At 40.0% G+C, this 23,841-nt stretch overlaps 1 long non-coding RNA gene across 1 annotated transcript; it reads left to right on the forward strand.

The window, feature by feature from the left end:
• Positions 1–29: 29 nt before the first annotated feature.
• Positions 30–23,841, forward strand: LOC124111745. The gene is made up of 5 exons (XR_006857532.2): positions 30–267; positions 542–633; positions 1,329–1,427; positions 2,012–2,071; positions 20,838–23,841. It is a non-coding gene; the product is annotated as an uncharacterized LOC124111745 (long non-coding RNA).

Consider the following 23,841-nt stretch of genomic DNA (forward strand, 5'->3'; position numbering starts at 1 on the left):
CCATATCGGGAAGGCTGCCCTTTAGCCACGCAGGGTGAGGCTCGCTCGAGAGGGGGGCGAGGCAAGAAAGGCACTACCAATCGAAAAGTCGTGAAAAATCTCCCATTACATTCACAAAACGCGTCGCGAAACTATTTATGCCACGGTCGTACGGATGTTGTTAAATGTCATAATCTCTGTCAACTCATTAAGATAAGACTGTGTCCGGAATCTCTAATTCTTCCTTTGGAAATAACTATGATGAGATGAATTGAAGATTTCACACGGGTTAGTGTATTTCCACTTTTACACTATTTTTGTTTTTTATGATTAATATCAATATCATTTTTTTTTCAATTTAAAGCACGAATCGGTACATGTAATTTTTTTCCTTACTTCCTGATTGTTTTGCCATACCTTCTGTTGGAACGTAACGAGATTTTGATAAGTGTTTCTCAGGGTGTGTATTTTTATATCAACTAGACGCTTACAAACTAAGTACATTTAGTCTGATAGTTATTGCAGACGTCTGTTGAACTTGATGATATAACGCCTGTTCCAGCATTCCAGGAGTCAACGCTTTAGGTGTCGATTTCTTGGCATGATGCCATCTACCTGCCACCTTGGTACTTTAGTGGTAACAAGGACGTACAGGTATTGTCCATCATTGCATGACCAATTACTTATTTTGACACTTCTGTGTTATGTGGTGTGTTGATGTTTGACACACGCAGAGGTGTGTTGCCTCACAGTATGGTACCTTACCGTTACTTCACGACCTGCAACGTGACTGAACATCTGTCTCTCTTCAGCAAAACAACTATCTTAATTACATATTCGGGTAATATAATACGTAAGTGTCTGTTAGAGACCATCATTCTCTTGCAGTATGCCTGTAACGCCTCATGGCAGAGAGAAAGACGTTATGACGTCATGACGTTATGACGACGTGTACTGTATAGTTTTGCAACACTTATGTCAACTGGGTATATATACTAATTTGCTATCTAAACAAATAATGCACTACTTTACAAGATGACGCGCCTGTCGTGATAGTTCTGATTGTCATCCGATCCAATAGATAAATTGATATTTATATAAAACAAACTATATATCGTATGTAGATAACCTATATTTATATGAACTTGTATGAAGAACAACATGCTTTCCGGAATTGGGTATAGCTTTCATCAGCCTTGAACACATGCTTCTAGCTGCTGCCACTGTAATGTAACGTCAAAACGCCATTTGTAATGTTACGCTTGATAAGGTCACGCGTCATGCACGAGTGTGACGTCACCATGCTACACGATGCTGTGTTATGATGTCAATATATATTATCTCTTCAGAGCCGTCCAAATTGCTTTGGTATCGATCAACTAACCCAATAACCGACCCGTTGTATCCTGATTTGACGTGATCAATCCAGCTATAAGTTGGTATTAAAAGTAAGATTTCTGATGTGTTATCACAAACGTTTGCTTATCCATGATAAACGATGTAAGTATTAACATAATATTCATGTTGTAATGTAAACAGTGTTAATGAAGTGCAGACTCCTTTTCTTAAAGAAATATAAATGGTTTAGATCTGATGCATTGCTGTGCATTCATCATGTGCCGTTGTTACAGAAGGACATTCTATTAAATATGCAGGCGTTAACAGTTTATGTATTCTGAATCTTTGTTTTCTGTTCAAATATCTGTTGCTGTTTTCCACAGTTTCTATTTTCGAGACACATACAAACATTTGCTTCCAGGGTACCGACGCCATGAATCATAAAATTATCTTTACGTTGCTAAATTCGGAATCTACTTTTTTAACCAGCATTTTGTCTATTGGATCACTATCAAACAGTGTTGACTACCATCCAGACTGCAGCCTCTCTCACTACGGGTCCAAGATGCCGGTGCAATAGCATTAATCAGAGTTCAACAGCAACTCATGAATTAAGCGCTTCCCTGCACGCAAGGTATTGCCATGTCCTCCACAGTAGAAATGCTGAGACTAAGTCTGATTATGTTTCTTGCAGATGTGTTAGATCAACAACTGTGATGACATAGTCTACATACCACCTCCTGCTGCAAACTAGGTATTTTATGTTGTGTTTTGTAAATGCAAGCTATTCTCGATGAGTGAAGGGTTCCTGCTTCTGGAATATGGCTGCTTCAACGTACATACAAACATACCTGGTTGCCCCTGGTTGTGGTAGGCTGTGGTGTTAGTTGCATGTACGAGAACTTAGTGTAGCCAGCAATAGCCCAAAGAAAAGCACAACCCGGTATTTTAAGAAAATTTCGGTTTGGCTGTACAACACCCAGTTTCCCCAGAACTGAGAGTCAAATTATGGTTTTCAGAAGATGCTTTCCATGTATGCTAGCCAATATTCTACCCTAGACGATACAGTTTTATAGTTCTGGGTTTATGTCAGTGTTAATGTATGCAACCTCAACCCCTGGGTGTGCCTGTCTGTTTCGCGATCCATGTTTTACATACATTTGAGCATGATTACTGAGGGTGAGGTTTTACTGCATGGTTTGGCGTCTCAAAACTGTATAACTGTACCGCTAATATTGTGTACTTGCAAAGTGATTTCACTATAAGAATGCATGTTCTTACACATTTTGCATGTTGTTTAAGGAACGATTCCTTCTTACATATAGCCGTATAAACGGTTATACTAAATGAGTTTCACCTTTAATATGTTCTTGTGTGAAATGCATTTAATCTTTGACTGATAAACGGTGCTATACGACGATAGATAAGTTTTGCCGTATTGCACCAGCTCATATTTTTATTCTTAGACTCCTTGTCGAGAATCTCTCATATTTAACATGTTTATGCGTGAATTTGCTATTTTCTACCAGTGTGTCTTACGTTCGTGTTTCTCCTTGATAACAAATCCAGATTTACTTTAAAAAACTTATAATAAAATAAAACCGCGCAAACTGATAATCACCATGAGCATGTAGTATTAATAACCGTACTAATATATTAAAATTAACCATAATGTCCATCTCGTTCACCAAAACACCAAGATGGCGGAACAACTTCCTCCATTAAAACGTCACTTCCCAAACGCCAGAACGAGGCTGGGCTTATATAGATTATGGGTTAGTCATGGCGTGCGCAGCCCGGCTTGTAATGCTGATATTTAGCCCCGTAGTGCCTGGCATAGCCAAATACAGTCAAGACAGGGACGGCGAGGGAACATCCCTTCCCCTGTTAATAATATCCCCCTGCCCGCTCCGTGAAACGCTAAACTTTGCAGATGTGCCGAGCACTGGTCTCCTCCATTCATCTAAGGCGATAGCATGCACAGCTGTCTGAGATAACATGTTATATAATGATGAGGTTGCAGCAACCACTGGATGGGGAAGAAAAGTCGTGTTACAGTTTCCACTTTTTTTGCAACTATCCAAGTATACATTAGTTAAAGTTGGAATTTGAAATGCTTTGAAAGTGTCTAGCTGTGAGCGGTGAGGCGATAACAGGTCACCTGCGTAAGAAACAGATAATCTTTGAAGAGACGGTTTGTTACTGAGACGTCTGTATATACATTTGTAACAAAGGTACCTTATATTCTGATATATAGCCCTATATCATACTAATTTGATCCTGTATAGTATTACAAATTGACATATATTCTTTGCGTGAAGAAAGACACATTCACCTTGTCCAAGATAAGAAAAGATATATTTATTGTAAGAAACATTTCATTACGGAACAGAGGCAATTTTGTAGACATAAACTGCCATAAACGTACATGTAGCATTTTGAGAGTATTTACAGAAGACATTTAAGAAAAGAATATAAGTTATGTACATACATACACATACACACACACATATTGACCTCAACAATCAAGCCATATAAGGCAGCATACCGTTAATGCTTGAATAGACGCCCGGGGGTAAGTTATTTCGGAGACATTTTACACCCAGCCTTTTTTGTCAAGGCAGTCGTCTATTTTTTAATTAAGGTAATAACTTTAACCTTCAATGAAGATTCGACGTCTAATTTGAATAAAACGTGTGTGGCTTGCATTGGGTATGATCACAGACAGACAGATAGACAGACAGGGAGGCAGACTTTATTTTGAGTCAAGCCATATTTGGCCTCTGGCCATGTACACAAAATACATATGATCATTGGCGTAATGGACATAATTATAATTACAATACTTTGTTATTTGTACAGAATAAAGTTTAGAACTTCGTCTACGATAAACAATAAAAATATAACTTAATTGCTGTTTCTTAATTTTAAAGACTACAGACATGTTTGGCTAAATTTCTTTCACAATCAATATTATCAGATGTAAATAACTGAACAAATTTGAATACTGATGGGTTTACAAAATAATTTTCTTACGAAACAAACATCTCAATTTTCTGTAGAAAAACAAATTAGTACAAAGTAAAATTTATCTTCACATCGTTGATATTACATTTTAAACATTTTCTCTCCCCTCGGAGAATCCTATTACTGCCATGTGGTGATAATCTTAATCTAGTCAATGCGACTCTATAATTATAGATTAAATTTAATACGTTACTAATATACTTTTCTATTCCAAAGATGGGCTTAAACTGTGTGCATAAAAGATATGATGATTCTCTTAATTCCTGATGTCATAGTGTTATATAATTATCTTCTGGACGCAGTCTCAGTAATTTACAAAAGGAAGAAACATTTACGTTAAAAGGTGAGATACACACATGGTAAAAGCTTTCGTTTCAAAATCACTTAATTTATCTATGTTTTGACCCGGCGCCTATTCAGTGCAGGCGTTTATTCATTTTGCGAGTCTGTCAGAGCCGTCGTGTATTAAAGGCCGGCGTCTATGCAAGGATTTACGGCACGTGAAACTAAAACACGAGGTAACTGTTTATTAATTTGGCACTTTCAGGGATCCTCGTTTCATTAATGGTCTCCACATGCACACTTTAACTCTATCAAGAATATATACACAGTAAAATACGTTAATATTAATGAAAAACATTTACAACAAAAGCCCCCATCTGTTTATCATATTTCAGTCATTCTAAAGTTGCATGGTTTATTGCCTCACGACTCCATTCTGTATATCCTTCATTTCCCTGACCCCCAGAGGCAGTGGGCAGGGAGCACATCTGATAATTGAGTCGATGGTCAGTTCAGCGGTCACTAGGGTTACCCATCATCATCTGGAGGTCATTATCAGCCTCGTTTATGGGCAGCAGCTGTCTGCACCCCTACATACATCACGGGGAAATGGCTGTTCTTGTATCTAGGAACAACAAAGAAAGTCAGTTTTGGCACATACGGACTTTACATATGATCCAAAACTATTACATACGTGCGCCCTGCAGCTGTTTATATGTTCCATTTAGCGAAAGGTTTGTATCTAAATGTTTGCATAATGTACACGTTATTAATAAGTAAACCATTAAAACAGCGCTAAATTCTCAATGGTACCCATAGTTAACTAAAAACGTTGAATGCCCCTTTAATAAACAAACGTGTATTGTAGAAAACAAATATATCTGACACATCTACACTAAATCTAAGAAATATTGTGATAGATCCCCAAAGATCCCCAAAGCATAAAGAGCGATGCATGTTTTGGTTATTTAATATATCTTTACGAATCCCACAATCGCTGAGATAAGTCACGGACTGATAACATTGAAGCCTTTTGACATACACGGGAGTATTATAAATACTTTGTTAAACTGAATCACGGACTTAGATGTTGAAATGAAAGTAAAGTTTAATCGTCTATCCTCTCTTGTACGTAATAACCATGCAGAAAGCAAAGTGATATGTTGCGGAAGCTAAAACCCGTTCGGTCAAAGCAGTTGTAATTCCTTGCAATAAATATAGGCTTTTCAACATGTGTTGACAATAATCTCTCCTTCGCGAGGTTCTTCTCAATTAACTGACATGTTCCCTGCACAAGTAAACAGACTACAATCCGTAAGCGCATCAGGGTTTTGTTGGTTGGCTAGGTTGAGGAACAAATATGTTTGTAGGCGTCACGCCAACACGTCTCGCTCTTTCACGTAAATGCACAGGGATGAGACGTATGTTTACAAGTTTGGACGAAAGAACTCGTGGTTTAAGAACCAATTATCTCTGCTCATTACCGGATACTTCAAACCAAAGTGCTGCTGTCGAGTGTTGTCTTACTCCACACCGTAAGCGTATGGTGCCCCGGTGGTACTGTCAGATTCACCCTATCAAAGTAGGTCAAAACTTCAAACGCCGTTCTTGTGAATATAATAATATGAAGTGTTTAGTGATCCCACCTCAGCCTGAAAGTTGGGTGATTTAATGCCTGTTGTTTATGTAAATGACATAAAACTAAAATACAAATGATGAAAATAAGATTTTAGTCGGTGTACAGATGCATAGAATAGAATTCTATTGTACAAAAACGCCCATTTGGGACCTGGTACAAAAATAGAGTATTTATATTGTACAGAGATGAGAACAGGATATATATACATAACATAAATGCATGAAAACATGACGGAAATGGAAATACAGGTCATAGAACCTTATCACATGTATGATTTTTACACGTTTTTAAAGTTATTGGCAACGTTCATCGGGGTATATTTGGGAGATAAAGGTATCTGATTATGCTTTGTGCACAGATTTGTGGCAGATACAGACTTATCCACTTAGGGCCCTTATGTTGGTCTCAGCTGAAACATGTCCTGGCAACAAAACTTGACCATTCTTTTGGAGGGTTCATGATGCATATGCGGGTTCTTAGCTGGAATTTATTTATTTGAAATTCTGCTGCGCAGTGTATAAGAAGGACAAATCGTGTCGTGTCACTCGCCTAATTTATACATGTGTGTGACTCGTGTGGACAACAGACAAAGGAAGTGTGTTGGTTACATCATACCGATCTAGAATAAGAAAATCTCCACCTGTCATTCCTTGAACCTAACCTGTCATACTTTATTTTGCAATCCTAACCGTCAGTTCAAACGTTAAGAGCGATTGTTTCACCCATGGTCCATTAAATATCAGTAGATAGAGATTTTGAAGAAATTATTTACTTATATATTTGTATTAAATATCGGACACAAAAACACGGTATAGATAACGTAAAAGATAAATGATTAAAATCAAACAATGATTGAATTTCCAGATGGCATCGATTTCACAGCATAAAATAAAACGTCTTTCAAATTTTTCACAGATATTACTTCGTGAATCCTGATCAGAAGTTTGTGCCTCTGGTCTGTATATACAATGATATAACCAAACAATCCTTACTTTCTCTGGTCGACCATTGACAGTCTTGGGTGGTGCAGGTTCACACTCAAACACATGTTCCCTTCTCTGGGCGACCATTGTCAGGCTTGGGTGATGCGGGCTCACACACAAACAAAGTTCCTGTCTCTGGTCGACCATTGACAGGCTTGGGTGGTGCGGACTAACACCCAAACAAAAGTTCCTGTCTCTGGTCGACCATTGGGTCGTGCGGGTTCACAAACAAACAAATGTTCCCGTCTCTGGTCGACCATTGGGTGGTGCGGGTTCACACACAAACAAATGTTCCTGTCTCTGGTCGACCATTTGGTGGTGCGGGCTCACACACAAACAAATGTTCCTGTCTCTGGTCGACCATTGGGTCGTGCGGGTTCACAAACAAACAAATGTTTCCGTCTCTGGTCGACCATTGGGTGGTGCAGGTTCACACACAAACAAATGTTCCTGTCTCTGGTCGACCATTTGGTGGTGCGGGCTCACACACAAACAAATGTTCCTGTCTCTGGTCGACCATTGGGTCGTGCGGGTTCACAAACAAACAAATGTTCCCGTCTCTGGTCGACCATTGGGTGGTGCGGGTTCACAAACAAACAAATGTTCCTGTCTCTGGTCGACCATTTGGTGGTGCGGGCTCACACACAAACAAATGTTCCTGTCTCTGGTCGACCATTTGGTCGTGCGGGTTCACACTCAAACAAATGTTCCCGTCTCTGGTCGACCATTGGGTGGTGTGGGTTCACACACAAACAAATGTTCCTGTCTCTGGTCGACCATTGGGTGGTGCGGGCTCACAGACAAACAAATGTTCCTGTCTCTGGTCGACCATTGGGTGGTGCGGGTTCACACTCAAACAAATGTTTCTGCCTCTGGTCGACCGTTGGATGGCGCGAATTCACACTCAAACAAATTTTCCCGTCTCTGGTCAACCGCTGACTGGCTTGTGTGGAGTGGATTTACAAATGTTCCTTCCCGCCAATACCGGTGGAGTAGCCGTGTAGTTAAGGCGTTGCTCGTCGCGTCGTGGACCTGGGTTAGATTCACTAAGTGGGTATAATGTGTTCACTTGCATCGCGACCATACATAAATCAACATTATTGTATATAGATAAGAGGCTTATGCAACATAACAACCAGACGAAGCCACTTACCTCAGGGTGCGATTGGTGCCCAGCTGGGGTGCATCAATGCAGGGATAGCGGTGGGGTAGCCTAGTTTTGTTTGTTTGTTGTTTTTCGCCACACTCAGCAATATTCCAGCTATATGACGGCGGTCTGTAAAAAAACGAGTCTAGACCAGACAATCCAGTGACTGACATCATGAGCATCAACCACGCAATTGGGATACGATGACAGGCATCACCCACGTCAGCAAGCCTGATCACTCGATCCCGTTAGTCGCCTCTTACAAGCATAGTCGCCTTTTACGGTAAGCAGGTGTTGCTTTATCCTGATCTTCCCGGGTCGGTTGCCTTGTAGTTAAAAGTACGGTTAAAGTCCTCCCTTCCTCCCCTACACACTACAACCACCATACCATCCCACCCCACACCCCAGCCAACCCTATGATAATGCTGTGCTAAGGTTTGCTGCTTGCTCGATACCAAAAAGAAAAGTAAAAGACAAATATATCATGTGCTGTGCGTGCAGTGTCGGGCCTCATGAAGGCAATAAATACATACCTTTTTTATACAAATTGTTTAAATGGCGGTTGCTACCGGTAGGACAGCGCATGCTCACCTCTTGCGAAACACCTGGTGTCATCACGGATTTTCAGTGATCCATTCATATTATTTTCACGGTTATTTTGCCCTTCAGCGGTGAAAAGTATATGAATGGATAACCGAAAGTGAGTGATGCAACCAGGTGTTCGCGATAAGGGTAAGCATGTCCTGTTTTATCGGTAGCACACGCAAATCACTATAAAGGAGTAGTGAGTGAGTGAGTATGGTTTTACGCCGCTTTTAGAAATATTCTAGCAATATCACGGCGGGGGACACCAAAAATGGGCTCCACACATTGTACCCATGTCGGGAATCGAACCCGGGTCTTCGGCGTGACTAGCGAACGCTTTAACCGCTAGGCTACCCGACCGCCCCCTATAAAAGAGTAAGTGTATGTTTGTTGCATAGCGTCGCACAGTAGTACACCCGTCATACGACTGCGGCTTTTGAAGAATCGAGTCTGGACCAGACAATCCAGTGCCATCATTTGTTAATTTTGAATTACGTCTGTTACGTACAAGTAACGAGAAACTCATGAGAAACATCTTTTAGCAGGGGAGAGGGATGGGTGGGGGGATTTAGACACGATCTGAGGCTCCAGGATTTGCTGTGAAGAGTTGCGTCCCTTGTAGGATCTGCTTATCGGGGGATCGAATCTTCGACTGATTATGATCCTCGGTTTATCTGCACCACATCTCTACCCCTAGACTAAAATTTAGTCTCTGAAAACTTATATTACACAATATCCTTCTTGACTCTAAAAATAAAAAACAATTCCCTATGCTGATTTGTGGAATAGAGCTAGCTTTAGCTGGCTAGACTTGCTTTTGTATGCATTTCTAGATTTTGATTTTTTATAAAATTAATATATTCCACGGTCATGGTGCAGGACTCCTATACCCCTTCCAGTGGATGATGTGAAAGTTCAAAGTATCCAAGATCCAAGACTTGGACAACTTGGGCGAAATCAGCAGACATGGTTGTGATTTTGGCAAGAATTCAGGGCAAATCATGGATTCGAACCCACAACCTTGTATCTAATGGACGCACGTCTGCACACCGAATAGTGGAGCCTTAGATCAACATCCATCCCATGCTGCACCTACACCATCACAAAATGTGTCAGTTAAACTTTAATGATGTGATATCGTTTACCTGTGTCAGCTGAATCCCCCCCCCCCCCCCCCCCCCCCCCCCCCCCACACACACACACACACACCACACACGCCATGATATTGCTGGAAAAATGCTAAAATCTCCCTCACTCCTACGCTTACAAAGCGCCCATACACAGCGGTCAACTCAATTATTATACAAAGCTAATTGATGCTTTAAAAACATCAAATGGGAAGTTCTGAAGATTTCCATCGTACTAAACATCGTTAACGCTACACCATGTATCTGCATCATCTGTACTAAACCAAATCGTTAAACCTTGTCCTAAAAATACACCCCGCAGACTGTATAATTACAGTCACACCCCGGGGCTACAAGTTGGTAAACTAACAACAGGCTGATCTGCATGCGTTTGAAAACTCAAGGTCACGTTTAATGTCACGGTCAAGGTCACCTTTATCTTCATTCAAATACAGAATGTATAACGTGTCAGAAGTTTACAATCGTTAATAAACAACTAGAACTGCCGATTAAATGGATATGGCTAATGTGTTTGGATTATATTTACGGTTAACATTAACTTACCGCTAAGAAGATGCTAAGAAGACAGTAACAGTAAAAGTATATGCAGGTATTATACCTGCGTAGACATTAAACAGAAACGCTTTGTGTTTACCAGGTGTATAAACAGCATGGCGGTTGTATTATTTCGAGTGATCTATTCTTTTTCTCCGATCAGTTCCATTTAATATCATGATATCAACACAATTATTGCATTGCGTGTAATGACATATGTGAACTACTCTTTCAAGGTCATTCGTTTTCAGAAGACAGTACTGCATCCATAAGGATATTTAAATCAAGAAGCGTGAGAAATATGTACATAAGCTGTTACAGCATACCCAGCCCTATTTTACTGTCAAGGCAAGACAGGAAACACTTTAGACCGCTAAACGTGGTATATTTGTAATATTGGAAAAAAGTGTAATTGAACGGAGACTTCAAATGAAGAATTCACATTTCTTCCTATTTTTGCACTCATTAAGATGACTTAAAGGCGGACAGGAGACCAACCCTTTAAACATTTCGAGAGAAAAAGAAGACAAAATGTCATTATCTACCCAACATGTACTTGTAAGTATATTTGCACTGTAGAAACTGCCACAACAATCACAATGGTGTCTGCGCACTGGGAGTGGTAAGCACCAGAATAAACAATCACAATGGTGTCTGCACACTGGTAGTGGTAGGCACCAGAATAAACTCTCACAATGGTGTCTGCACACTGGGAGTGGTAGGCACCAGAATAAACAATCACAATGGTGTCTGCACACTGGGAGTGGTAGGCACCAGAATAAACTCTCACAATGGTGTCTGCACACTGGGAGTGGTAGGCACCAGAATAAACTCTCACAATGGTGTCTGCACACTCGGAGTGGTAGGCACCAGAATAAACTTTCACAATGGTGTTCCTGGAGACTTCACCAGTGTCCCTCGAACGCTGTTCCTCATGATCAACCAGGTAACATGAACATACTCCCAGTTGCCGAAAAGGGTGTAACCAGTGTATATGTTTTTGGACAGTATATACCTCGTTTACTGGTGTAAGGGTCACGAGTGGCCCAGTCGTCTGACGCACTGCAATTCGCTGTGCAGAGTTGCGTTCCTTGGGGACGCCAGAAACAGGGTTCGAAACCTGGATTATGCTTTTAGGTTTGTCAAACCAAACCCGTTCTCTTGGGTTTCACCAAAGTGGTAAACGTCTCAGAACTGGCACGCCGCGAAATAACTGGAATACTGTTCAAAGCGGCGTTAAATCCAAATCACTCACTCATTCTACTGTTATGATGTGTAGATTGAGTGTCAATCAGAGTGTCATGTTTACTGAACTGACAGTCGGCTGTAAAGGTTTCCATTGACCCCTTCAATATAATAACATTAGACAAAATTTAACAAACAAAGTCTTATTTATATTTCAAAGACTAAATGTTAGTGTACACCGATACACGTATCTGTCATTAGCGTATGGGAGATTAACGTTGTGAAAATAAAGCAATGTGACCTACGGTCAAGAGCTATCCCATTCATATTTCAACCCCTTGGTGGCATTTTAAAGCGTTTTAGTACATCTGAAACGAAGAAAGCCTAAACTCAACTTGCCTCTGCTATCGGTTTGATATATATCGGTTTGTAGAAGTACCTGAAAAAAACCTCTGCATTAGATAAAGAGAGTTAATATATCTATAATGAATTTGTGGTATAATCTCGTTGGCACACGCTGGTCGGTATTGCTGACTTGGCGTTTTCCTGACATACTGTTTCTGCATAGCAAAAGATAGTGGTGTATAAATATATAAAGTAGCAGTTTCTTATTACATTTTATTTAAAAAGACATGAACTGCATGTGACCCTCATAATTAACTGACACAAGGAAAAAGCATTGGTTGCGTATTTCGAATGTACGGAAAATATATGCTTGCGAAAAATATTTACTTTGTCTAAGAGGCCCTGTTGTTTCCGTTTGGCACATATGTTAGTCAGTGAGTGAGTCCTGCATTACGCTGCAGTCATAGCTCTCAATTCTTGAATATGCTCCAAGACTGATCTATTTCGGAAGTTCTTCAGCGCAGCGTTTATCTGTTCAGAGAGGCGTTTGGATCAAGCTTGTTTCAAGTTTGTTTCAAACGTCGTCTCACCCCACAGTTTCTTACATATATGTGGGGTTGTGGGGTAGCCTAGTGGTTAAAGAGTTCGCTTGGCACGCCGGGTTCGATTCCCCACATGGGTACATAGTGTGATGCCCATTTCTGGTGCCCCCTGCCGTAATGTTGCAGGAATATAGGCGGCGTAAAGCAATACCCACTCATTCCCTCACTGTTTCATGTGTTTTAGAAAACTGAAAAGTGTAAAATCAATGTAAGCGCTTATTGAAGAGGTTAAGGGGTATCTAGCTGATCATTAAGTAACCGAGCCTAAACTAGACAAACCAGTGGTCGATATCATGAGCAAACACCCATACCGCCGATGTATGCTGACATACAAGGTCACACACTGTAGTTATCCCAATCACCAGTGAGTCCGTTATTTGTGGTAACAGCCATTGGATTATCTCGACCCCGATACATTAGTCATAAGTATAGAGCTATAATATTTCTGTAAATGCCTTCGCTCACCCACTCCCATACGTGGTAAATGGTAATATACACCTTAATAACACGAACGCTGTTCAAATGGGCTAAAAGCACTTCGTCACTGACAACTGAAGGAACTACACCTCTGTACCATTTAGACTCTAGCAACCCCCTCTCTGCTGACAACACGCCTGTGCATCTTGTGATGAGTACTACTGACACCACGCTTGTGTATCTATTATCAGCACTGCTGAGTGAGTGAGTATGGTTTGACGCCGCCTTTAGCAATATTCCAGCAATATCACGGCGGGGGACACCAGAAATGGGCTTCAGACATTCTAGCTATGTGAAGAAGCGAACCCGGGTCTGTCTAAATACCACTGTAAAGTCATTGTAGGGTATTGTGGTAATTAACAATACTTAAAAGTCATAGTAGGGTATTGTGGTAATTAACAACCCTTAAAAATCATAGTAGGGTTTTGCCATAATTTACAACACTTAAAAGTCATAGCAGGGTATGTGGTAATGTACAACACTTAAAAGTCATAGTAGGGTATTGTGGTAATTTACAACACTTAAAAGTCATAGTAGGGTATTGCCATAAATTACAAAACTTAAAAGTCATAGTAGGGTATTGTGATAATGTACAACACTTAAGAGTCATAGCAGGGTATTGTGGTAATTTACAAGACTTAAAAGTCATAGTAGGGTATTGTCGTAATTTACATCACTGTAAAATCATGGTAGGGTATTATAGTAATTTCCACTACCATAAAGTCATACTAGGTTAATGTCGTAATTAATATCACTGTAAAGTCATACTAGGTTAATTGCGTAATTTACATCACTGTGAAAGTCATAGTAGGGTATTGTCGTAATTTACTTCACTGTAAAATCATGGTAGGGTATTGTAGTAATTTCCACCACTAAGAGGTCATATTTGGTTAATGTCGTAATTTACATCACTGTAAAGTCATACTAGGGTAATGTCGTAATTTACATCACTGTAAAAGTCATAGAAGGGTATTGTCGTAAATTACATTACTGTAAAATCATGATAGGGTATTGTAGTAATGTCCACCACTGTAAAGTCATAGTAGTGTATTGTCGTAATTTACACCACTGTAAAGTCTTATTGAAGGGCATTGTCATAGTTTATACCACTGTAAAGTCATAGTAGTGTATTGTCGTAATTTACATCACTGTAAAGTCCTATTGAAGGGCATTGTCGTAATTTCCACCACTGTATAGTCATAGTAGTGTATTGTCGTAATTTACACCACTGTAAAGTCTTATTGAAGGGCATTGTCATAATTTACATCACTGTAAAGTCATAGTAGGGTATTGTCGTAATTTACACCACTGTAAAGTCTTATTGAAGGGCATTGTCATAATTTACATCACTGTAAAGTCATAGTAGGGTATTGTCGTAATTTACACCACTGTAAAGTCTTATTGAAGGGCATTGTCATAATTTACATCACTGTAAAGTCATAGTAGGGTATTATCGTCAACTCATGGTATGTTATTGCAGCAATTTACACCACTGTAAAGTCATGGTATGTTATTGTCTTAACTTCCACCACTTTATAGTCATAGTAGGGTATTGTCATAATTCATACCACCGTAAAGTCATAGCAGGGTATTATCGCATTTTACACCACTGTAAAGTAAGAGTAGGCTATTGTCGTGATTTAAACTACTGTAAGGTCATGGTAGAGAATTTGGTAAAACCACTGAAATGTCATCCTATAGTATCGCACAAAAGAACGACCTTAAAATCCTTGACGGTTGTTGAACGGTAAATTAGAAAATAGGTGTTCAAATAGGCATTCATCACCTGGCGAACATCGAGCAAAAAGCCCTTTACCTACTCCCAACATACTGTTATTTCAACAGGCTGTACATCCTCTTCACAATCTCGACCTATATCAGTCTGTTATCTTTTCCCCCCAAAAGTTAATATTTTCTTGTTCTCTTCTTTCCACTGACGACTAGTGCGCTAAGCTTCTCTCAAATAACCTCGTCTGTAAACAAACACACCTCTTGACTCGAGAAAGACCCATATGTTTTGTCCAGGGAAGTTCATCGTCCCTTGCCAATGTTCAGCTTATACTTTCATAGAAGTAGGGTCTTTAGAAAGGGTCACATTCCTAATATACTAGAAATGTTATAACTTAAAACTTCAGTATCCTTGAAAGGCACATGACTCTTTGCTCTATGAAGATAATACTTCTTTCCAGTAGCACGTTTCATGCGCCTTTCTTCTGGACAAGTATTGGAACTACTATATTCGAGAAAGGGTCATAATATGTTGTTTTGGAAATGTTTATACTTGCATACTCCAGAAAGGTCGATAACTCCTTCTCAAGAAACGACGTAAACTCCCATACTCCCGAAAGGTCGATAACCCCTTCTCAAGAAACGACGTAAACTTCCATACTCCAGAAAGGTCGATAACTCCTTCTCAAGAAACGACGTAAACTTCTATACTTCAGAAAGGTCGATAACTCCTTCTCAAGAAACGACGTAAACTTCTATACTTCAGAAAGGTCGATAACTCCTTCTCAAGAAATGACGTAAACTTCTATACTTCAGAAAGGTCGATAACTCCTTCTCAAGAAAAGACGTAAACTTCCATACTCCAGAAAGGTCGATAACCCCTTCTCTAGAAACAAAGTATGATACTTTCTTATTGTCGAAATGTAGATACATCTCGACAAAAATAATTCTCACATAACAAATATTAATGAGAGAATAACCTTCAAGCTTGGAGGTATTACGGACGATCTGTTCCGAGTCTATCATGGTGTCAGTGAGTGAGTGAGTTGCGGTTTAACGCCGCTTTTAACAGTCTTACAGTTATATCACGGAGTGTCATCTCAATATGGGAGGAAAGCCCGAAGTGATGCAGGTCATAGACGTTTATCACTCGGGTATGATGCTGACAAACCTAAAAGCATAATCGGGACGTACCGGGATTCGAACACACAATCATAGGTTTCTGGCGTCCCCAAAGGAGACGACAGGGCCACCCGTGATGATGACGTCATATCAACTGACCAAACAACATTGGAAATTGTATAATTAATTTACAAATATCTGAAAGTTATTGCAGTTGATCTTTCTACCCTTATTGCTGTTAATAGAGTCAGTTTCCTTACATTTGGAATTTGGAAACGTCATTCTTTTTCACCCTAGAAAGGTGCTTCCTTCTAAAGAAAACTTTATGTTATATTTTCTAAGATGAGTTCTTCCTTACTCTTTGAGAGTGTTTTGTCACTATGAATCTTTATCTAAATTTGAAACAGATGAGACGGTCTCACTGGCCTCCTTAATATCTAGTTCAGGTGGGTAAATCGGTTGAAGGGAATTGACAGCTTGATGGTTATTGAACACGAGCGTATCCTGCCCCAACGATGGCACCTCTCACAAATACATGCAAAAGCAAGTCAATTGTTCACCTTAAACATACACGGGAACATGTGGTTCATGTCAAAATAGGGAATTGCATCGGACATACATTGTGTCACTGATGCGTTAAAGTGGGAAATGTCAACCACACGTCTACCATAAAACGTTTTGAAAGCTCGAGCCCTTGTTGTAACCTTGATTAAACACCTTTGAGTAAGAGTCGTGTGACGCTTTTTGAAGTCTTGAAATCAGTGGAAGGGAATTGCCTGTTTGATGGTTACAGAACGATATTAGATCATCAATATACCTGAAGTTTGTGTTAAATTTCTTGGTTAAATTACCATGTTTGACTTTGCCAATCCGAGCGGAAATTCCGATTCATATGCACAAATAAACAGATCAACAAGAAAGGTCGCGCAATTGCTGCCCATGGGGATGCCTACGTCTTACCTAAATGTCCTACCCCAAAATTGTACATAGACCTTATCAATGAGGAAGTCCAACATTTCAAATACTGCTTTCTCGGTAAACTTCAGATGGCATTTTCTTTCATTTTGGACGAATTGTCCGCAACCTCTGAAGATTGATATCTAAGTAAACCTACCTTCACCACGTTTTGTAACACAGGCCCCATGGATCAAGGATTGAAGTTTGTTATGTGGCATGGTGACGTGCAAAGGTGAAATATCAAATGTTTTGACGGAATTGAACTTGGTTCTTTTCTAAGTTTGCAAGATTTCAAGCATATTCTTGGAGATTTTGAGAATCCACGTGGTGTTAATTCGACTCGTCTCAAATACTTTCTGAGAATATAAAGAAAGTCCTTCCTTGGTAGTTTTAAGGATTACGGGAAGTCTTTGAGACAGGGATCGCTGGATCTCTCAATATATTTTCTCTGTACAGATTTTTATGGAGATTTGGATTTGGAAAAGAGGAATGGACAGGTCTTCAGGTTTCAGATTCAAAAATTAAAAGTCGTTAGTACTGATGCATGGTTTGGCCAGATTTCATGCTGGCCTTGTATGGCATTATTTGACATGGCACTTATACCAAGTTCTTTGATCAAACAACTAATGTAGTGATGCTTACATATAATAGTTATGTTATTTGAGGCCTTGTCATTGGGAACAACCAGAAACGTTTAATATAGGGCAGTCAGACTTTGGGTGTCAGCTGTTGGGACAGAATGGGTTTGCTCCAATTCTGTTTCCTTTTTTGTTTGTGGACTCTTCCAATGACAACATCACGCACTGACGTAACCGACACGGAAAAAACATCCAACAGGTTCGTCCTTTCTTTTGGCCCATTTGTTGGCATATGCTTCGACAGCATTCTTAATAATTTTAAAGCTGTGAACCCAACTGGTAGGAGACTGCTCACACTATTTTGGTCCATTTTGAAAATCATGACATTAAAGGAAAACGTGAAAGAAATGGTTGCGGTTTTGTTGCGATATCACATTCCCTAGATATAATTACAATAACGATTAACAATCCGTAACTGGCGTTTTATTACTAACCTCCTGTTTGGGTAATAAACCACCAGCTGTTCTCAGTCCTATTCCACCATTGAGTGCTTGTCAGTAAACATCTGAAGCCATTTTCAGTGTTATTACAAGGTGGCACAAGTTAATAACTGGACACATTGATAAAATGGATGATCAGACAGAAAAAAGACGTAATGCATTAACAAAATCGAGGCAGAAGCAGGAAGACTAGACGTCGGTCCGATGGTCACGATCGTTTAAATTGCACAAAGCGTCAAACACCGGGAACGTGTTGGAGCCCCATTTTGGGGAATCCCCTCAGCGGCGGAATTTTTCGTTTTGAGGATGATTTCGCCTGTCGTTTATTATCGCCTGTTTTACGCTGTTTCTGTTTTTCAAATTTAATTTTGGTAAAGTATTTGTGATTAAGTATGCCCCAAAGTATTAAAATGTGCAAAGTTGCTATGTTGACTTTACTTGTCCTTAAATCAGCCACCTAATTCATGCTTGGCCCGGCGACCAGGATTAAATACGTCATGAAATTAATGCGAATGTAATACCTTTGAAAATTCAGACGCTTATCAGTTAACAAGACTGTAGATTTGAATCCATGATATAGTATACTATAATAGCAATTCCCTTTGAAAAAGGGCAGTTACTCAAACGGACAGGCCGATGCATTGCCGCGAAAGGCAAGTAGAAGCAATTTTGCGTATGTGTTGTTTCGCCACTGTATAAGAAACAGATTTCAGTTGGAACTATATTGGCTACTGTCACTGTCCGACTGACACATCACTTACCATGTGACCTAATATATATTAATGCGCACATTCCATGAAAACTCGCAATGTTTCGGCAATGTTTGTGAGAGATGGAAAGCGATTTTCAAGCACAGACTTGAAGAATGACATTATAGGATAAAGAGGTTATCACGCCAAGGCTCGCTAAATACAATGTTTATTCCTAATACAGGATATTTACCATCCCAAACACACTCGCGTGATAACCTCTATATATTGCTTTACGAAGCACGCTTGACATGTTGGTTTGTTGTTTAACTACACATACAGCAATATTCCGGTTATATGACGGCGGTCTGTACATAATCAAGCCTGGACCAGACACTCCAGTGATTAACATCATTAGCATCGATCTACGCAATTGGCATACGATGACAAACATCAACCATATTACCGAGCCAGACCACTATTACCGAGCCAGACCACTCAATACCCTTAAGTACCCGTGAAGATTCCGGGGTAGAATAGGTCTTCAGCAACCCATGCTTGCCGTAAAAGGCAACTATGCTTGTCGTAAAAGGCGACTAACGGGATCGGTCTCGCTGACTTGGTTGATGCATGTCATCGATCCCAATTGCGTAGATCGATGATCATGATGTCAATCACTGGATTGTCTGGTACAGACTCGATTATTTTACAGACCGCCGTCATATAGCTGCAATATTGCTGAGTGCGGCGTTAAACAACAAACAAACAAACAAACAAACAAACAAACAAAAAAACAATACCGTTAGTCGCGTCTTTACACATGCATGGGTGCATGTAATCGAAATTTAATGAAACAATAGAAGAAAGTTGAAGATAACTGTATCTAGTCCTCAGTTACAGTATTTATCGGAAGCTTAGTGATATTGTTTCAGGTATGTACGTGCTGTAGACCTGACGTGACAATAACCCCTAAAATCTCCAGATGGAAATGCGTCACTTTATTCATGCGAGCAAGAGAACCTGGCATTAAATTCATGTATTTATTTATTACATGATTTACAGAGCTAGCAACAAACGTATACCATTAGCATCACTGTATGTATCAGCACGGATCTAAACGATGTGCGGAAAGTATTGTCAGTTGCCTTGGAGACAAACAAATATAAGCGACAAAACCCTTTCGATGTTCATTAGACTAACATCTAGTCTCTGAAATGAACACATCTTATATAAAAAAACAGTTGTTCAGTTATCTTAATAAAAATATAATAAAAAGGAGCCCAGTGACTCTCTTCATTTTCATTTCTGATACTGCAGTGATCTAGACTTGCCAAACATTATAGACTTGCATGGGCTGTATTTGATATATATTTGTATCAGGGTCTGTAAGACAGACTAGCTGTTCATGAGAAATATCTGCTTAAACCAGAGTCGACTGTACAATTCTGCTGGGAGCACCGTCGAAACTGGCAGTATCGGGTTACCAGATCACCGAGTGCAGGGAAATCTGGTGTGTCCTGTATGGCATCGTAACGTGCGGGGTGCACCTAGAGACTGTGCACCTGTGCATTGTGCACTGTGCACCTGGGTTCTGGTGTCAGCAGGTCCCAGGTTAGACTAAACAAACACAGAATTCGATGGCCACGCGGGTGTGAGATTTAATGTCACTTTAATGTGGAAAACTTATAGTGATGGTAACCGCTGTGGTGAGGCCAAGATGGACAGGTATGGTGCTGATAAACCAAGGGTCATAACTGGAGTGATGTTTGGATTTGAAACCACGACGGGCGGCTTCTGACGCAACTAAGGGACGTAACTCCGCATAGGGTATCGTGGTGCCGAGTTCAAAGTAATATGCCATTGTTTTGTTCCTATTATACATTTATAATTGTAGCGGTTTTATGTTTTTTGTACTTCGGTGTTTTATTAATTTGTTGTTTTTTTAATATGTGATTTGAGCAGATGTGTAGAAATATGTGTTTATATTTTCAGAATGTCACAGCTTCGTCCAGCTTTTTCAAGTCTGAAGCAGTGGGTTAGCCTTGTGTCACACCTTAGCCCCCGTGTGAAGCCCACTTCTGGAGTCACCGGCCGTGGTATTGCGCTGGAAGAGATGTGAAAGCGGCGTAAAACCATATTCATTCATTCTTAACACCGTGCTCTTTCTGGTAGGATAAGGTTGTTGTTACGGAGAACCTAATTATGCTTATCTCCCCAATCGAAGATTCTCGTGATCAATGAGTTTGTACTTGACTTGGAATGAAAAAGCACACAGAAGCGCGATGTCTGCTTCCACGTGTTGACAGAACACTTTATCATTTTCCTATTACAGTAAACTACGGTTATAGCGAACACGCTTATAACGAACTGACCGATATAACGAACTTAATTTTTAGTCCCGGCCATTTGTTGCATATATGCTGTATATCTGCTTATAACGAACTACGGTTATAACGAACCAAAATTAGCGGTCCCTTTGAGTTCGTCATAACCGTAGTTTACTGTATGTCCTTCCAATTAATGTCAGACATTACGGTTTTAGACACTTATACATTTATATGTAACCGTCCCTGTGTTGGCCAAGGACATGCATGAATATAACAGTAACGCATAAGCATAATAGTTGATTGATGGTGTATTTCCACGGAACTAGATAATATAGGTCTGTGGTATTTATGATAAAGACTGTCAGTGAATGGGGCTTAAGCAACTTGTAACAGTATTTCAGTTATATCATAGCATGTCAGCTTAAGTTGGAATTACGTTCTAGGTGACGGAGGTCGTGAACGTTGCTATGTTGCTGGTAGACCATGATCCTAATCGAGGCTAGTTTAGTATTCGAACCCTTGACAAACGAACTCGTCACGGTGGAGGGATGAGGCACCCACGGCATCTAGTACCACTGGACTACCCGTGGCCCGGATGATAGTGAGTGAATGTTGTGTTACGTCACCAGTGTTCCAGCTCTATCGCGGTCGCCTGTACATGATTGGGCCTGGACCAAGCAAACCGGTGACTGAAGACATGAGCAAAGGTCCACGCCATCGTCCGCACTCTGAAACACAGAGTAACCTAACCTAACCAACCGATCCCGCTGGCTGAAATTGTTTTTAAAAATGTAAAGAACAATCTGATAGAAGACGCGTTTCTTGAAGTTGCCAAGGTCCGACATTATTCAGTTTGTCCCTCAACCGAATGAATTGTGAAATGAAGTAAAATTCAATTTCTTTTAAGTTGCTGAAACGTACATCCTTAAAAGACGTATGTACACATAGCGAAATTACGTCTCGAAAAACTGCATCGTTTCTCTTTGTGCACTTGTAGTGACAAAGTTATCATTTATAGTCAAGTCAGAAGTACTTTGTTAACAGAAACATGCGCAAGAAACGCATATAAACTGCAAACATACACAATAATATAATCTGCGCAAAAGGGGTCAAGGTCGGGGGACAAGTTTAGGGTCATGTACACTTCAAGTACAAATGTACGTCCTTCAAGGGATCCTCTCTCACATGCCGCCTTTACGCAATGGCCGCCGGGACCCGTGCACTCTTCGACGGGTTTCGCCATCTTGCTTTGTGATGAAAGACTATAAAGATGAACGTCATAGACCATCTCACAGATGGTTTCTCGAAATTATGCTTAAACGTTTCCCATCCGAAGTCATATTCAGTTGCCATGGCAACCGTGTAGGAAAAGACTATTTTTGCCCATTTCTCTGCAATGCCAACAATACGGTGGAATGTGTTTGGGAGGGTCTCGCAAATACTTGTTCACTTTTTTGTCTACTTGCACGTTTCACCATGCTACAGCACTTTGACGTAGAAAACGCCGACTTGCATGCATTGAAACTTGAATGCAGAAAAAAATGTCAAAATCTGACGTGATTTAAAACTAACAGTATTTTCAAACTCGTTTCTGGTTTACAATGACGTCAAGTTTCATCATTTGAGCACTGATGGTTCTGCATAAGATATTTTACGGATTCCATGTGAAATGGTGGTATTATTTAAGAACCGACTTTCACTTTGTTTGAGTTCATTGGAGTATGAACCTTCATAGAGTGGGGGCCCAACGGTATGAACGTCGGCGCTAATTACCACAAATTAGGAGCAAATCAAATCTTTAGCTGGACGATTTTTGTTTTTTAAAAAGATTGCGAAGTCGTTCCCATCTACCTTTCATGCTAAGGCATCATGACAAAGTATCTATTATCAGCGAAGAGCTTCAGAATGATAACAATTTTAAAGGAGGATCCTTGTCAAAATCACCCCTCTAGTTTCACTAACTACTCATCTACAATGAACTATGAGAAACCTTACAGGTCTTTTGGAAATGACAAATTTCTAAGTTTCGGAGATGTTTCTAAAATAGAATTGTTTTGAAATATATGTCATGGTCACGTGACTGCCAACTAGTCCCATTGCATTTATAGTGTACATGGTTCAGACTATAACATGGCCAAGTACAGAGGTATGGCTTGTGAAGACCATTTGGCATGTATATATATTTATATCGCAACATACGAGTTCCAGCCAAACTGCTTTGAGCCTTAGATGAAATGGATCCTCGTTAACATTTATCATTATATATAAAAGATAGCAAAGAACAACGAAGAACAAAGCGTGGTTTATTTCACGATACAACATTGTTCTAGCATGACGTCATTTCTGGAGCAACTTGATGACGTCTTAAATTGGACGACGTTACTTTTGAGAATGTGTCCAGTGATATTTTCCCCATAGATGTAGCTGGACAAAGCAGATAAACGCAATGGCCGAACGATCGTGTCCAAAAGCGGGAGAGATATGACAACCGGTATTGGAAGAAAAAGTACATTTGAGAACATCGGGGAAATACCAAACCTAAGCCCCCTGTTCATAAAATGGATTTGTCCGACATTGTCGGGGTCGGACTGTATTCAGGGAGTCATAATTATTTTAAAAAACGGGTAAATGTATAAAGCTTGTACATTTTATCGACATCCTTAAAGAGG

This window comes from Haliotis rufescens, unplaced genomic scaffold (assembly GCF_023055435.1).
Source record: "Haliotis rufescens isolate VD_foot unplaced genomic scaffold, xgHalRufe1.0.p SCAF_12, whole genome shotgun sequence".
In the NCBI taxonomy this organism is placed as follows: Eukaryota; Metazoa; Mollusca; class Gastropoda; order Lepetellida; family Haliotidae; genus Haliotis; species Haliotis rufescens.